Raw genomic sequence first — 18,266 nt, forward strand, 5'->3', positions numbered from 1 at the left:
GACATATATATTTTTATATATTGTGACATGCTGATTTCGAATCCAGTCAGTTTGACCCTAGCCATCAGATTAAAGGGCATTTGAATGTTAAATTCAGGAAAAAGTTGTTTAAAAGAATGTGACCAGTATTTCTATGGTTTTGAAGATCGCTGAATATGAATCTGAAGACTGATCTCATCATACCTGAATCAAGACTATTTGAAAGCCAAATATGCATATTATGCAAAAAGTAAACTGTTGACTGCAGATTCTGAAAGTACGGAAAATTTTATATTAAGATACAATATATTTTTTCTTACCGTGACTTCAAATGTCATTTTAAGGTCACTTTATGTTGATATCTTAAGAATTAATCTGATTGTAAAAATAGAAAAGTATGCCTTCATGGAACTAGGCAACTATTTTCGTACATTTCGAGGGTTGCTGATTCTAGTTTTATATATTGTCGTAATGAAGGCCATGTTTCACAGCTTCAGTCCCGTAAGGGAATATCTATTTTTATTAGTATATTTTGAATATATAAAAGTTAGGAAACTTTTTGCAATATATCCATTAATAAAGTAACTTTTTTCTTTTATTGAATTGTAATTGTAAAAATCTTGTAGTAATACTTTTTCATTGGTTTTTCATATTGAATACTTAGCCAAAGAAAACAATACATATTTTACTATTATTAATGCTTTTCATCTCAAATATGCATCTGTTATTTCCAGTGTTTATAATTTGCACCACAGGAAGGTAGTAAACTGTTTTAATTTGTTCTCAGAAATATTATTATCTACGAGGTCTGTTCAAAAAGTATCGCGAATTTTAAATTTTCACGGGCTACGTATATTAGATTTTTGATTTTTTTGTAGCCTTATGTGGACACTCATGTCTTTCACTTATGCTAACAAGATCAGTTATTTTGAATGTTTAGTTAATTTTTGGCAGATGTTTTGCTTGGATGTATTATTAAGTGGATTGGATGTTAATTATTATTAATGTTAATTATTATTTATAATTTTTTGAGGAAGAGTTTTAAATTGAGGGAAGTTCCTAGGGCTCCTAGTGTCTAGGGACCCTATCTATTGCTTTCTGTCTAATTTATTTAAATGTATTTTAAAAAGTTATAAATATTATTAATAATGTAATTGATATATTGAAAATGAAATGAATAGAAAGCGAGAATTGAAAAAAAATGAAGAGACAGATCGGAGAATCGAACCGGCGTCTTCTCAGTTGGCAGGCTACCGCTCTACCACTAGTATGCCACATTTACCTTAGAGGATGCTTATTGTGTATATTAGCTACACACAGACCACATACATACATATGGTGGATGGTCAATTGATTCGAAATTTAAATCGTTAATTTTTGCCATCGAAACTGCACACGTGTGAACTCGAGCCTTATCTTGAAGAAAGAGGCATTTTTCTTGTTCAAGTGAGGACGTTTTTTTCTTTCAGCTGACCTAATAATGACGCATAATATTGTCCAGTTATCGTTTGGTTTTTTTCCAAGTAGTCGATGTAGATGATTCCATACGCATCCCTGAAAACCGTGGCCATAATCTTGACAGCTGACTTTACGGTCTTTGCCTTCTTTGGGGCTGGTTCTCCTGCGGTAATCCATTGTTTAGGCTGTTCTTTGTTTTCAGGAGTGTAGTGGTATACCCATGTTTCATCTACAGTTACGAGTCGACGCCAAAAGTCTTCCGGATTACGACGTATACGTGCCAAAAGAGTCTCAGAGGTGACCACGCGGGTTCGTTTGTTTTCAACAGTGAGAAAATGCGGCTCCCATCTTGCTGATATTTTTTTCATCTCCAATTTTTCATGCAAAATTGAAATGATTGTACCCTTTGATACCCCTGTGGCCTTAACTAATTCTCGCAATTTTAATTTTCTATTACTCAACGCCATATCGTGGATTTTGTTGACCATATCGGGCGTACTCACTTCTATCGGGCGTCCTGAACGAGGTTCATCTTTTGTTATTGTACGGCCGCTTTTAAATTCATTTACCTAGTTATAAAGAGTGTTAAACACAGGGGCAGACTTGCCATGAACGGCGTTCAATTCAACTGTGATTTCTTTTGGTGTAAGGCCTTTCAAATGAAAATGTTTTATCACCGCTCGAAACTCTGTTTTTTTCATTTTTCAAATAAACCAATAACTTTTTAGTCAATCAACGCTCACAAGAAAACGACTTAATGAATCGAGCTGAAACTTTGTACAATATTTAGTTGGCAGTATTGCTTGCCCAAATCATCATAATTTGAGCGTTACGAACGCTATCTCTTGGATTTTGTAGACTTATTGACCCTCCCTCGTAGTAAATGCATGCTCTCTCCACGGAGGGAGCTTCCGTTACTACCGTTTCGTGAGAATGCTAGAGACTGCGAGCGCAGTCGCTCGACTAGCACCTTCTTGAGATGTTCCTCCTAAACATCTCTACTCAAAGAGAACCTTATTCTCATCCGTTCACCCTTGCTTGTTATCGCTTGAGATGTAATGTCTCAACTAAGAGAGTATCCTACCCTTCTCACGCATGACTATTTTATTAATGTAATTAGTTAAATATTATTTAAATAAGTTCACATTTTATTATTTATTTAATATTTATTATTTAATATTTATTATTTTGTAATTGTATATTGAGCAGAGTACACTTTGTTTATAATCTTTATGTTCAGAGTCCGACGTAGCTATTTACTTTGCATTAAATTATAAAAGTATCAGAAATATTTTCAGCAATAATTACGTTACCGCTTACGCTTGCAATCAAGTAAAATATCTAGATATTCACCTAGACCGAAGACATACATGGAAAGAACATATATTTACTAACGTAAATATTGGATCTAATATAGAAGAAAATGTATTAGCTCAATTGAAAACAAACTGCTGTTATATAAAGCTGTATTTAACCATTCTGGACATATAGCATTCAACTATGGGGTGCTGTTTCTAACTCGAATATCTAAACTCTGGGAAGATTTCAATCGAAAGCCTTACGTATGTACGAGGGGGGGGGGGGGGGGTCAATAAGTCTTTATAAAATCCAAGAGATGGAGCTCGTCTCGCTTAAATTATGATGTTTTTGGCAAGCAATATTACTAACTACATACGAGTACAAAGTTTCAGCTCGATTCATTAAGTCGTTTTTTTGTGAGCGTTGGTTGAACAAAAAGTTATTGGTTTATTTGAAAAATGAAAAAAACAGAGTTTCGAGCGGTGATAAAACATTTTCATTTGAAAGGCCTTACACCAAAAGAAATCACAGTTGAATTGAACGCCGTTCATGGCAAGTCTGCCCCTGTGTTTAACACTCTTTATAACTAGGTAAATGAATTTAAAAGCGGCCGTACAATAACAAAAGATGAACCTCGTTCAGGACGCCCGATAGAAGTGAGTACGCCCGATATGGTCAACAAAATCCACGATATGGCGTTGAGTGATAGAAAATTAAAATTGCGAGAATTAGTTAAGGCCACAGGGGTATCAAAGGGTACAATCATTTCAATTTTGCATGAAAAATTGGGGATGAAAAAAATATCAGCAAGATGGGTGCCGCGTTTGCTCACTCTTCAAAACAAACGAACCCGTGTTGTCACCTTTGAGGCTCTTTTGGCACGCATACATCGTAATCCGGAAGATTTTTGGCGTCGACTCGTAACTGTAGACGAAACATGGATACACCACGACACTCCTGAAACCAAAGAACAGTCCAGACATTGGATTACCGCAGGAGAACCAGCCCCAAAGAAGGCAAAGACAGTAAAGTCAGCTGGCAAGATTATGGCCACGGTTTTCTGGGATGCGTATGGAATCATCTACATCCACTACTTGGAAAAGAGCCAGACGATCACTGGACAATATTATGCGTCATTATTAGATCAGCTGAAAGAAAAAATCAGAGGAAAATGTCCTCACTTGAATAAAAAAAATGCCTCTTTCTTCAAGACAATACTCGAGTTCACACGTGTGCAGTTTCGATGGCAAAAATTAACGATTTAAAGTTCGAATTAATTGACCATCCATATTCGCCTGATTTGGCTCCCAGTGACGTTTTTTTATTTCCTAACCTGAAAAAATGGCTTGCCGGGTCACGATTTACGTCGAATGAAGAAGTATTTTGAGGATTTTCAGAAATCATATTTTTCTGATGGCTTAAAAAAACTGGAAGGCCGTTTAATAAAATGTATTGACCTTCAAGGAAATTATGTTGAAAAAAAAAATATATCATACGCAAAACTTTTTTTCCTTCTTTTTGTAAAGACTTATTGACCCACCCTCGTACGGCGGGCTCCATGGTTAGTACCTAATGAAATCATCCGAAATTTTTTAAGAAGAAATTAAAATATTCTATGCGAAATATAATTCTAGACTTCAAAACCACCCGAATAAACTTGTCAACAAATTTCTCAAGACATCCATCCTCAACATCAGACTAAAGAAATATAAACTAATGAATGCGCAAATAAATGAACATAATTATTTCAATCATACTGTAAAACAAAGACAGTATGCTCACTGGAGTATTATGTTGTTTATTATTTTTATATGTGGGGTTGATGAGAAAGGGATGTATGTGTGATAGATAGGAATGAATAACAAGCGTGAAGTGAAAGTACAAGGAGTAGCAATTTATTTTTAACTACAACTCGGAAGCATGCTTGTGCACTAATAACTGACGATCTTGCCCTCAACCTTCGAGGATCTCCCGTTGCAAGTTCGGACTCGCTCTCGACATTCAACACATGGCGACAAAACTGCCCACGCTATCTAAAATTCCAATGGTCATTGCCGTCACAACTCACACCACAAACTTAACGATCGCCGCAAACAATCATGCCAAACCGATTTCTCTTGTGCACACAGTCTTACTCTCATCTCTCGCTGCATTACCAACCCTACATATATATATATATATATATATATTATAATAGGGATTTTGACGAAACATGCGAATGTCGCCGTTATATAATGGAGAGACAATGCAGAAAATTAGCAGCTCGTTGCGGGTCTCGTCGTGGGTTGTGCGAATCCCGGCCCGGTACCCAGTATGCCGCTGACGATGGCTTACCTTTGCCACTGGGCCCGCGGAGGCGGCGTGCAGTTCATTGCCGATAGCTGGAATCGCGAAAATATGTCGGCATGCGCGCCGAGGAATTGCTAGGAAGAGCGGAGAGTCAGGCGCGATAAATAAGAAAATTGTATTGTAATAAAATAATATTTAATGCAATATAAAAGCAGCAAATAATAAGCATACAAATCGCAGCGTAAGAATGAGAGAGAGCTCTAGCGAAAGATGAAAGAGAGAGAGTGGTGGACGAACGAGTACTTACAAAGTGGTTGAACACCGTGTACGTTATCGCTGGTGGTTCAAGGTCAGCGCTCGTCGCTGTTATACTAGTCGCGGATTCGCAGGTGCAGTTGGGACGTCGGTGGGTGGTCGCAAGACACACACACATACACTCACTATTGCTCTGTCACTCAATCACCAAGTCACAAGATCTAGGGTCACCACGCTGCACCAAGAAACGCACGCCGAACAATCTATACGAAAACGCTCTATACAAAGGAAATCGGAAGAATTTAAAATCGCCGGAGAAAGCTAACGTGAGCACGTCTGCTCCGCTCCCGCGCGTTGCTCCAATTCACGCCTCATGTGCAGAAGGGTCTCTCCTCTCTCTCCTCTCTCGCGACTCTTCATCTATATGTCGAAGTGTCGCGAAGAAAACCGAAGTGTGTATATGAACTGCGACTCTCTCTGAGACTCGCAGAGCCCTAGCTCTGTCTCTCACTCGCACTTACCTTCAAGCTACAAGAAATACATGGTAAATATATATGTGGATAATTAATGATTAATTATATGATTAATAATTAACAATAATATAGGCGTTGGAGAGAGAGAGAGTTATAACGAGGATTTAAACTCGTTATAATATATATATATATTGTAACAGGGTGAGATTCCGTTTTTATTTCCTTATTTCGCTCGATACGCAATCGTACCGGAATGCGCGAGGCGAAATCGAAATATTCGCGTTTGTTAACCAGAGAGCAGGAGGGAACGGGAATCATTCAACCAACTTATTACATTGACGACAATGAATTTCCGTTTCAATTAAATGTGAGTTAGTTTATTTCCTGTTAACTCTAGAAGACGCTTGGCCCGCGTATATATATTTATATGGCGCACGAGACAATAACATGCATCGCTAGGTCACTTACATTCTTTGTTCGTAATGTTAACTCACATGCACGCTACCGATTTTTACAGAATCACTGGTACGAGGGGATAGCAATTAAGCGCGGTCGTTCGTTAGAAATCGCGGTGTTAAGCTGGTCAGCTTACCTTAAATACACGGTCGCACTATCAGGGGGAACAGGTCGTTGCTGCTTCCGATATCTCAGGTCGCCTTCTCTTCACGAAAATTTTTATATAAACGGGCGGGGTGGTTCCACAGCCTCGTGGTTGACCTACGATGGCGCTGACACCACTCTCTCGACACGACAGTCACGACAAACAAACAAAAGCTGGGTTTAGCACTTAATTTTTCGTAACTGTGTCCTGGTTAATCTGACTTTTCGCTGCTTACACTCGGATGGCTAATCCTCGATTGGTTCTTTTTACCTTCGCGCGCGTTCCGTCCCGTCTCGTACCGAGTTCTCGTTTTTCGTTTTTCCCGGCCGGTAGGTGCTGCCCTCATATTGAGACGATAGCGCAAACTACTATATATATATATATATATATATATATATATATATATATATATATAGCAACAATATTTGCTTATTATCGAATACGTGAGGCAGATTTTAAATAAACTTGGAGTTATAATAAAAAAAAAATTTACTCTAGTTTTTATAATCTTTGCGATGAAGATGCCTTATCATATTTACAAAATAACTGAACGTGAATATCATACAATTTAGTCTTAATTTAATCGACGTTGAGATTTAATATATGATTTTACTGCATTTATTTACTAGCTACTAGTGAAGATATGAAACGTTTCTTTTTCGGAAGAACAGTTAAATAATTAGATAATCATAATAATACAAGCGGTTTTTCATCGAGACAAATAAAAAAGTTATATATTTCATACGTTAAACTCGTGTCAGAAAAGCTGTGCCTAAAGGTTACCGCGAGCATATAACTGAAAAACTTGCATTTTTAAATAATTTATATAGATCTCGTAGTATTGAATTGGATGGTAAAAAACGCACAAGAAGAAAGGACTCTTATATGTGCAGACACAGAAAAAATAATAGACGTTATATTAAGTAAATGTCATATCATTGTATATTATGTTGTAAAAATAATGGCTGACTTCGGGGAACATTTTTTCGAAGTCTGTATGTTGATAATACCATCACATTTCATTCAAAGTGATTATCGAACTTTTTGTTTACAAAAGATAAAAAGCTAGCCAAGAATTGCCACAGTGTTGTCAACCATCCTAGAACGTTTTGTGATTCCTGAATTACACGTACTTTAAGGGTACGTGAATCGTATTTTCTAGAATGGATTAGTATCTTTATTAGGACGTGGAAAAGCTCTTATTTGACCCAAAAAATTGAATGTAATTTCCAAAAACTATCACAGTGAAATATTTGAGGATAACGCATGTTTCGACAGAAAAGCAAAACGCAACTACTTTATTCATGGTTTTCAGAGCATTTATAAAAAGCAATAGTACAAATTTTCCAATTTCGTTACAAATTTCTGAGTCAAACAACTTTTCCGATTCTTATAAAAATTTTCGACATGCGTTCTCCTCAAATATTTCATTTAATTTTAATTTTATTTATTTAATTTAAATATTTAATTTTAAAACTCGCAAGGTCGTCTTACTTTTTCTCTTGTTTACGGACAATATGTTTTACCACAACAAAGAAGGCTTTGCTTAACTAATGTGGAGAAAATTTATGAAAAATTCTTTCATATTCCATTTTACACTCTCAATAACACAAAGAATCCAAAAATCAAAAGTAGCAATTGTCGCATTTACTTTTCTTCCTCAGAAAATAAAGCATCATATTGCAAAACAAATTTTTATTCCAATACTCTCAAGAGGATCTCTAATTCATATAACCGATTGCTATTTTTATTTTTGTAAAATAGTCAACAAGAATAAAAAGAACAAAGGCTCTATAGGTTATCCTGATATCCAATTCATCACTTTTTCCGTCATGACACATGATCATACTAAAGTGGTAAATGACAAATAGTATGAAAATTTCAATAAATTTGGAAATGACGAATCTGAACTGAATGAACTAGTGAAAAGTACTTTTAAACAGTGTGAATCAAATGATTTGATGACAGACTTAGAACTTTATGTTTCTTTGGGACTCCCATTCCGCTAGCATATTCTACTATTTTGAAATAAGATTATACAGATCTTAAGTTTGTATTAATAAAATTGCAATATGATAAGCACAAATGATTGTTGTGTGGAAATCTGAAAATTATATTGGTTATATTAGAATAACAAAGCGATAATACTAAATATCCATGTTTTTTAAGCGAATGGGATAGTGAGGCCCACGCTCAACACTATGTACAAAAAGAGTGACCTTTTCGAGTGAATTTAGTACCAAATATTATATGAAATAGTTTATTATATCTAAAAACAAGGTAATCCTTCCAACACTCCAGATTAAATTAGGATTCATGAAACAATTTGTATAGGCTATAAAAGAACAAGAAAGCGATACATTTAAATATATTTTCATAAAATTACCTAAGCTTTCTTAAGCGAAAATCAACGAATGAATGTTTAATGGTCCACAAATAAGAGCCTTATTAACCTTCGAACAAATTGACGAACAAATTGACTGACGAAGAGAAGCACGCATGGCGAAGTTTCTGAGAAATGATTGAAAAGTTTAGAAAATAAAAAGGATCCAAATTATACAAACATTGTAGCAATAATTGTATTTGTTTTGTCTGTGCAGTAACCACAATATTTGATCTTCAGATGTTCTTGCGGATTCATCTGATACATAAAAAAATATATATCTGAATGTAAAATTTTCCGCCCTTTTCGAATCTGAAGTAAAAATTTTAATTATACGTAAATTAAAAATTTAACCTTTAAATGTTCTTGAACCTGACGTAAGGGGACAAGCGGATGTCAGATTCGGATACAGCGTACCAAGATACGTGGGATTATTCGAGTCGATTTTTATTGTATTGCTATGTAATTATCTAACTGTTCTTTTCAAGAAGAAACTTATTATATCTTCACTATTGAGAATGATCTTTTTTTATGTCAATTGGTATTCAAGTACTTTAAGTAGAAAGTTAATTTTTTTATTTACTTTTATACTTACGCTTTTAGTGAAGAACATGAATTTTTTTTAAATTGTCGTATTTTTATTGAGTTTTAAACTATTCAGTTAAGATTATAATACAGAAATTACAAGAAGCATCGTGGTATTATATACAATATTGTATTGTAAACTGAAACATTATAATTGTTTATATGAATATACGTTAATTTTCTATAAATAAATAAAAAAAATGTATTTCGTAAAAAAATGAAAACTTAAGTGAAAAACGAGTATCCTTGCTCCGATGATTTTATTTAGGTAAATTTTTATACCTTCTGTAATAACAAATAAAATCTTCTCACTTTTTGTCATCATTTTTAATGATCTTTTCGGTTGTTCAGGCTTTATGTGACAGGTACCGCAACTGCACGATTAAGGAACATTCATCAGATTGGCTTTAACTTTGAAGTAACGTGAAACTTCCTATTTCAAAGTTACAGAAACAAGAGTAAAAAGTTAACAGATCATCTCAAATAACTATTCTTCATACCTCCAATATCCACATGATCATCCTACGAGATTATGTGGCTGTTGGACACAGCGGGGAAACCATTTGCACTCTGAAAATTTTCGGTAGACTGGTCAAGTACTAGGACGACTAGCTCGGCTAATAAATGGAGATGAGATTAAATATGCAGACCGAAGAAAATTGGGAGAAGTCCATCGATAAACTAAATGCTTTTCCCTAATACTTTGACTTGAAGAATTTTCTCGAGCATAGGTCGCACATATTTCTAACTTCAAGTACTGTGGAAGATAAGTCCTAGCCGGAGAAGTCGATGAACAGTGTTATTACCATTATACTCTCCTCCACTCCAATACTATTCGGGTAATATGAAACCTTAAACTGTCTTGATTCACATTAATATCTTCTCTTCTACCAGATTTTAGGTTTCACCTCATGGCCCTTATGTTTCCAAAGCTCACAGTTCTTCTAACAAGGAAAGGCAGGGAGGTGTCCGTCAGCGATTTTCTTCAAACTTTGCATACGTTTAAAGTATCGAAAAATATTGGACACGTATTTTTTTGTAGCGGTCCATACGGTAATTTAGGTGGTAAAAACAGGGTTGCCAATTATAATTATCTACATACGCTTGAAGTGCATAAGTTGGCGAGACGCTAAATTCAAATTATCATATCTCGGTGAAAGAAAAAGATATTTGAACGATTCAAAATTCATTTTGAAGGGAAAGACTCATACTTTAAGATATTTTAATTAGTTTGACCGAAAAAAATTATCTTATGATCTTACATAACCTCAAATATGTGTAAAAGTCGTGTTTTTTGCACTTGAAAAGATTTAGTGTTTCTTTTGTAATGTTTTTCGTTCTTTCAAATAAGACACTCAATTTTTTGGGTCCAATTCCAAAAATTGGCCCAAATCTGGCTCAACTTGAAAATTTCAAATGGAAACTACTGTTGCTTATGGCAGATTCGAATTATGGGGGAAATTACACGTTCAAACGTGATATCAAATTTTACCGAAAAAATTTGTATTTTGAGTCCCAAAGTGGCAATAAAAAAACATTTTATTATATATTTTGTTTATTATAAATATTATTTATTTATTTTTTTTAATAATTACATTCATATACATATTAACATATATAAAATACAACTTTCTATTTATCCCGTACATATGTTTGATATTTTTGAGAATTATTTTATATAATTATAGTATATAATTCTTACAATGATGATACTCTGTAAAAAAATGATTGAAGCATAACTTTTTTTTATACCAACTACAAATTATAATTGCAATGTTATCTTCGTAGGTACATACAGGTTCTTCTTTTATGGCAAAACAAAATTCAACAGGATTATCAAATTTTGGAGGTCTATCAATATAACCACTTTTGAACCATGCATACTTAAAATATTATGATACCTCTGAGAAGACAACTGATTATGTATAAGGGATTGCATTTTTATGATAAAATTTCTTTCGTGTAAATTGATATTGTATTGCATTAAAATAATAAAAACAGATAGCTTTCTTACAAAATTCTTCCAGAATCGAAAACCATAAACATCCAAAGGCTAAATTTTATCTGTAGTGCCAGGCGGTATTGTCATTACCATTAAACTTACTTGTTCCGGTACAACTTCTTGTACGGTATTATTACATTGCTCACTCCAAGAGTCTAAAAGTAAGACCGATGAATTCCCAGTATTTTTTAAAAATACTTCTTGCATCCACGTCTGAAGCAGTTACTTAGAAAGCTTTCCAGATGTAGAAGCTCGTATTAATATATTTTCTGGTGTAAATAATGTCTGTCTAACTCGAGGCCCAAAGTCTCCACTTGCTTCTTTCAATACTAAAAATAAAGGTGAAAGCAAATTACCCTCTGCTGATATAACAGGTTAAATAGTGTAGCTGTGTGTTAAGGAAGGCAGTGATTGTGCTATGCTTTGAATTTCTTTCTGTCCTCTATAATTTAATGTTCTACTACTGTGAATCTCCAAAATTAAATCCGCTCTGATCAGAATTATATACATTGCTTGCACCGTATCTTGTAAGCAATTGTTTAATTTCAACTCTAAAAGTTTCACGTTGATTTTCAATTTCATCAATATTTTTCAATAAATCTGTTGTAACAAATTTAGTGATTTTTCTAGATACTATATTATGTTTTTTTTTAAATTGCCAGATCCACCAATTTGATGCTTTGAACAAGGGCATAGCTATTTCAGCTTTTTTTTGTAAAGCCCATCTTTTCAAATCAATATCATGTACAGTCATCTTCGATATCATAGCTTCATTAAAATTATTAAAAACATATTCTGATATCTTGAATAATTTATCATATCTACTGCCTCCTGCTTCAACTTGCTGTTTCCATCGTCGTAATTGTCGCTCGCTAGTTACTTGTTTGTATTTGTTCTTTACAGTATTAAATGAATAAGGCTTACCTTTTCCACTCAACCAAAACTTTACTGGTTCTTCTTTATATTTAAAGTCAATTTTGTCTTGCTCACATGGATTATTTAATTCTTCTAGAAAATCCTCAGATTCTTCGTTTTCCATGTACTCAATAGCTTCTGGATAAATTTCATTTTCATCGCAAAAATACAATGTCGTTTCTTCTTGAACATCAACATCAGAATTTTCTGCATGCTGTCTTATTTTCTCCAGTATGTTGTGCAATTGCATTTCTTCGTCACTGATTAAAAACTTTGGTTCGCCATTATTGCTGCGATCAAATGTCATTGAAAGTAAGGTTGTTACAACTTTTGCACCAACAGGCATTTTTTAAATATATATAGTATCCAATATGTACGAATAGTGAAAAGTCTGATTTGAAAAGTCACGCAATCAAATTCTGAGCACAGAATTTTCGATGATAGTAAAACTAATTATTTTCAAGTAGTCTTAACAATTTTATGAACAATCTTTTATATGAATTATATATCTAAATGTATTGGCACTTACTGAATATATACAGGTGTTATGTGATACAAGTACAATTTTAAACTAAACTCGACCTTTCATAAAACGTGTTTTTATATTTTTCCTTATGAGCAAAATAAAATAATATAAAGATAACAAAAACCGAACAACATTGTCAAAAATATCCAGTTTAACTATTGCGACACTGTTTCCGCATGTCAGTATCAATATGATTAATCAATCACGGTTTCCGCATTGGCAGTGGTCAATAAAAGAATAACAACAAAGTGTCTGCAATATTTTTATTACTATTATTGTTATATATATAATTAATGCTGTAAAAATACAAAATTATTTATTTGGTGATAAGATTTTATATTCATATGCACATCAATGTAATACATGGATTATAGGTATACAATACGATGAGGAACATAAGAAAATCAATAACAATTCATAATAATACATCTCCTAATAATAACAATATAATAATAATATCATAATGAACTGTCAACTGGTTGATAATAATTTTTTCAGAAAAATTTTTAACTAAAATAAAATTATTTTTTCAGCCAGAAAAACTGCGTAAAAATAATTTTTCAAAAAAATTTGCATAATATTTATAATAAACAATAGAAAAAAATTAAGAAACAAAAACAAGCGAAGTTTCTGAAATTCAAAAAGTCCCAAAAACCACAGGTTTTTATTTTTGGTGCCACTTTGGGACTCAAAATACAAATTTTTTCGGTAAAATTTGATATCACGTTTGAACGTGTAATTTCCCCCATAATTCGAATCTGCCATAAGCAACAGTAGTTTCCATTTGAAATTTTCAAGTTGAGCCAGATTTGGGCCAATTTTTGGAATTGGACCCAAAAAATTGAGTGTCTTATTTGAAAGAACGAAAAACATTACAAAAGAAACACTAAATCTTTTCAAGTGCAAAAAACACGACTTTTACACATATTTGAGGTTATGTAAGATCATAAGATAATTTTTTTCGGTCAAACTAATTAATATATCTTAAAGTATGAGTCTTTCCCTTCAAAATGAATTTTGAATCGTTCAAATATCTTTTTCTTTCACCGAGATATGATAATTTGAATTTAGCGTCTCGCCAACTTATGCACTTCAAGCGTATGTAGATAATTATAATTGGCAACCCTGTTTTTACCACCTAAATTACCCTATGGGCCGCTAAAAAAAATACGTGTCTAATATTTTTTGATACTCTAATCGTATGCAAAGTTTAAAGAAATTCGGTGACGGACACCTCCCTGCCTTCCCTTGTAAGTAGACCTGTCTAGCGTGGCACTTAAACTCTTTTGGAGAGTTTGGCGTTAGCAGATCCTAATTATCACGTTACAATCGGAACTAATTTTTTATTAGAAGCAAACGTATGTCCGGTTTTCCTTTGGATGGATAACGGAAGAGAGGGCTTAATGCACCAATTACCTAAAAACGATACTAGGTTGGGTGCTTATTTACTGTACGACTTTATCTTCGCCTTCGTCAACATTTTAATCTCGGATTTGCTGTCAGTCCACAAATACTCATTGCTGCATTCTATCGGATGAGTTGCAAAGATTTAAAAAAAAAGAGAATTCCGGGGGCATCAACTCACTGCTATGGAATAGAATGCATAGGATCATTTTCAGAGAACCCATCGAATGGACTGTACATCTTGCGACTATCGTTCGCTCTGTGTCCACGTCGATATAAAACAAAAGAAAAAGTTATAAATTGATGTTGTAACTATGTCCAGCACCTTGCTTATCGTGCAAGTTTATCGACGTTTGACCAGAGTCACGAAACCATGTTAAAGCAAAAGCAGCAGTGCTTCATTGGTGTTCTTTTAAGATAGGAAAAAAGATATTATTCTATCAAACATTAACAATATTTGTTCAAGACATAAGACTCTCACTTCCTCCATCACTTTATTACGAGAAAAATATTACAGTACTTAAAATGATCCATATACCTATTTTAAATTAGAAAAGCTGTGCTGTTAATGCCCAAATCAACTCTTTCAATTTTTGTGAATTGAGTCTACAGAAATTCCTAATTTTTAGAAATTACTTCTAAAAGATTTTTTAAACGAAAAATGAAAAACCGAAAATTAATTTCTCGAAATTAGTGGAATCACAAAGAATAACAAAAAATAAATACCGTGAGTTAACAAAAACTGATTTAAAAATTTAAAAAAGATTGTTCACGATCAAGACTGTCTGATATAACGTTGTTATTATCAGATTTAATCTTGGTGAAAATAAAAGAAAAAACAAACAGATCTTAAATAGTTGAGTTGAGAAGACGCAGACTTAAAGACAGGAGTGAGAATACTGCCACTGGTCACTTAATTATTTCACTGAAAAAGGTTTTGGAAAATCCACTTGGAAAAGTCTTAGGAAAGGCTACTAGAAACTAATTCTCCTTGATAACAGGTTCTGGTAGTCACAAGCGATCTTCTATAGTCCGGGAAAGTAAGAAAATAAAATTCAAAAGTTTCCCATAATTGATTTTTCATTTTTAAATGAAAATATATTGACCTAGCATCACTCTCCTAGATTATCTAATAATTTCCGCTGGAGCTTGCGACGCAGCTTGCAGGCACAGCTCAGACCACCTAAAATTCAAGAGATTTATGCTCGTGTCATTTCTGTATATGTTCTTACAAAAAAATCGTAGAGATCAAAATTGAAGCAAATCTTATGCTCTTGAAGGTGACGTAAATAGTTTTTTCAAAAAAAAATTTTCCGATCTTAAATTTTCCAAAAATTGAAAAAAATTTTAAAAATTATATTTTGGGCTGGTAATTATTAAATAAAATATTAATATCGAGGTCAAAACATAGATAAACATAGAGAGCAACCTTCTAAAAATTTACATTTTTTCAGATTTGGAAAATTTAAAATGGCGGCTGCGCAAATTGGAAACAAATTTTTTTTTTTCAATCGCGTCTAAATTTATGAACATTAACGATATTGAGAAACGGTTTATTGCAATCGGCAGAGTGAAAGTTATATTTTTATGAATAACATAAACAAAATTTAAAAAAATTTTTTTACATAATTTTTTAGAACATCTACCAATAATAAAAATTTTTCCATCTAGTTTTTTCTCATTTTGGCGTTGAAAAATTTGTTTAAAATATGTTTTCACATAATAAATATGTGTGTCTTTGAAAGACAAGTATTTTGAAAAAAAAATTTTTTAGATGGGACTTTTACAAGCTATAACGAGCGGCCAGACCCTCGTTATGTCTCTCTCTCCCTATACATAATTATAATTATTCTTACATATATAATTGTCTTATAATTATCCCACATGTATGGCAGCCAAAGGTAAGTCAGAGAGAGCGCTAATAGAGGGCGAGCTAGAGAGAGAGAATTCGGGAGGCCGGCGCGACGCACGCGAGTAGGAGAGTAGGGGAGAGGCGCGCGATAAGGACTCGCTCTTGTACCGGCGACTTCGAAGCACGTGGACGTGTGACGAGCGGCTATACTCGTGCTTGCGATCTTTTGTTATCCGACTTTTCGCGACTAACTTTTGTGACTGACACTTCGGTTGCCTGCGAATACGCGAGTGTCTACTCGGTGTAAGATACCGGTGCTGAGATTGCTCCTAGTGCCTTTGGCGGGCTAGTTCCTGCGACCGCGCGTGCGAGTCTTTAAGGCCGCCCGCTTCTTGATTACACCCGAGCTGCACACTGCGCGTCATCGCGAGCCACGTGCGAGGCTGAGGACATCGCCTGCAGAGCTAACGCCGAGATATTATTGTAAGTATCTTCTCGAATACATGTCTCTCTCGCTAGCTTTCGCCACTCTCTCTCCCGCTTACGCTGCGTATTAATTTTGTATTACTCTCCGTAGTAAACTCGACGTTATTTGTATATCTGTTTTCTTCTTTTGCGCTTCCTTTTACCTATCGTAATCAATCCCGTTCCGTCCGGCTTTCGCACCTAAATTTCGTGATTATTCCAAAGCGCCCATAGGACTACACGACGCTCTCCGCGGGCCAAGGTAACAGACGCTGCACCACGACGTTCCTGTTGCCGCTGGGCTAGGCTTTGCACAGCCCATTACGAGGCCCACACCGAGCTGTTTTAATCCCCTCGTAATTTATATAACGAGTGACCCGCGCTGGGTCAAAACCCCGTTATAAAGCTGAGATAAACAAATTGAAAGTCTGTTAGATTCTGTGATAATATCGATTGAAATTTTCAAATTTTGATCACTTCGCTAGGTTTTCGAATCCCAACTCAACTTAAACACAAATTTTCATTTTTCTACCGTCAATTGATCCATTCAAAAGAGAATAGTAATCCTAGCTCGCTCGGCGAAACGGTGCGGCGGCAGCTGCTTGGCGTCGCGGTGGGGGGGGGGGTCAACGCTCGTTCGCAGTTGAACGAAGCTCAAGCTTTTATTTTGGTTTTCTTTGTAAAAATTTTGCATTTGTGGTTTGCTAATAGTATGGTTATTATCAACCATTACATATTGCTAGAAATAACAAATATAAACCATTTTTTTCCTATCCAGATATACACTCCTTGTCACATGTTTTTACTAACCTTAGGGAAGCACAACAGTTTTATATTTCGGTGAAAAATTATTTCAGTTTTAAAATTCTAACATGATCGTTTTCTGTGAGTCAAAGCTTTCAAAAAAATTATTGTGAACTAAAAAAACATTATTTGTTTTATTAACAATAAAATAATAATAAATAAATCAAAATGTTTAACCCTTATAAAACTCTGTATAATTTTTGAACTGGTTATTGTATCTTAAAAATGTTAACGACATTTGAAAGCTTATGCCTTTAGCTTAAAAATGCGTGGTCAATTAAGTTTATACGTTAACTATTTACCCGACTTACAAGTATATTAGGCCAATTCCATCTCAGATCATGCAGAGCTCCCCACACACCTGTCACCAAGCTACTCCAAAGTATTTTTTTATTGTTCTAGGTCAAAAATAAGAGGACCCGTATTTTTCTTTTTTCTCTCAGATGCATAGTTCCGTCAATAATGCAATCGAAAAATGCACTGCTGAAAAGGGAAAATTGAGAAAATTTTTCCAATTAAATTTGGTTTCCTCAATATTTTTTTTATTTTTCGATACAATTAAATAATTTTTATGTCATCTATAGTAGAAACGAAGTTCTTCAAGTCTAATTTATCAAAAATATGAATGTATGCATTTTTCGGGAGAAAATGCATGTTTTCGAAAAAGTGCATCTTGGAGAAAAAATTGTGTATCTCAAAAAGGCCATAATTTTTTGCGCTCAAATTTTTTTTATATATTCTTAGTACCAATACCTTCAAATCCATTCGATCAAAATTTGCTGTTTTTTCGTTATATCGCTTAAAAAAATTAAAAAAAAAAGTTTTACATTTTCAAGTTAAACGCGATAAATACATTCAGGAATTCATGTTAGCGACTATGTAGGTTAATAACTGAACTACAATAACATGTAACTCAAAGAAAAAGCTCACTTTTATTCAATCATGTCTGCAAGAAATGTAAAATTACACGATCATT

General features: G+C 34.1%; 1 protein-coding gene across 6 annotated transcripts in view; it reads left to right on the forward strand.

Annotated features, from left to right (window-relative positions):
- The window catches only part of LOC131675031 (protein lingerer), a 796,131-nt gene that overhangs the window by 173,371 nt on the left and 604,494 nt on the right, over nucleotides 1–18,266 (forward strand). The window lies entirely within an intron of this gene.

Source organism: Phymastichus coffea, unplaced genomic scaffold (assembly GCF_024137745.1).
Source record: "Phymastichus coffea isolate CEN01 unplaced genomic scaffold, Cenicafe_Pcof_1.1 PCOF00015, whole genome shotgun sequence".
NCBI lineage: Eukaryota > Metazoa > Arthropoda > Insecta > Hymenoptera > Eulophidae > Phymastichus > Phymastichus coffea.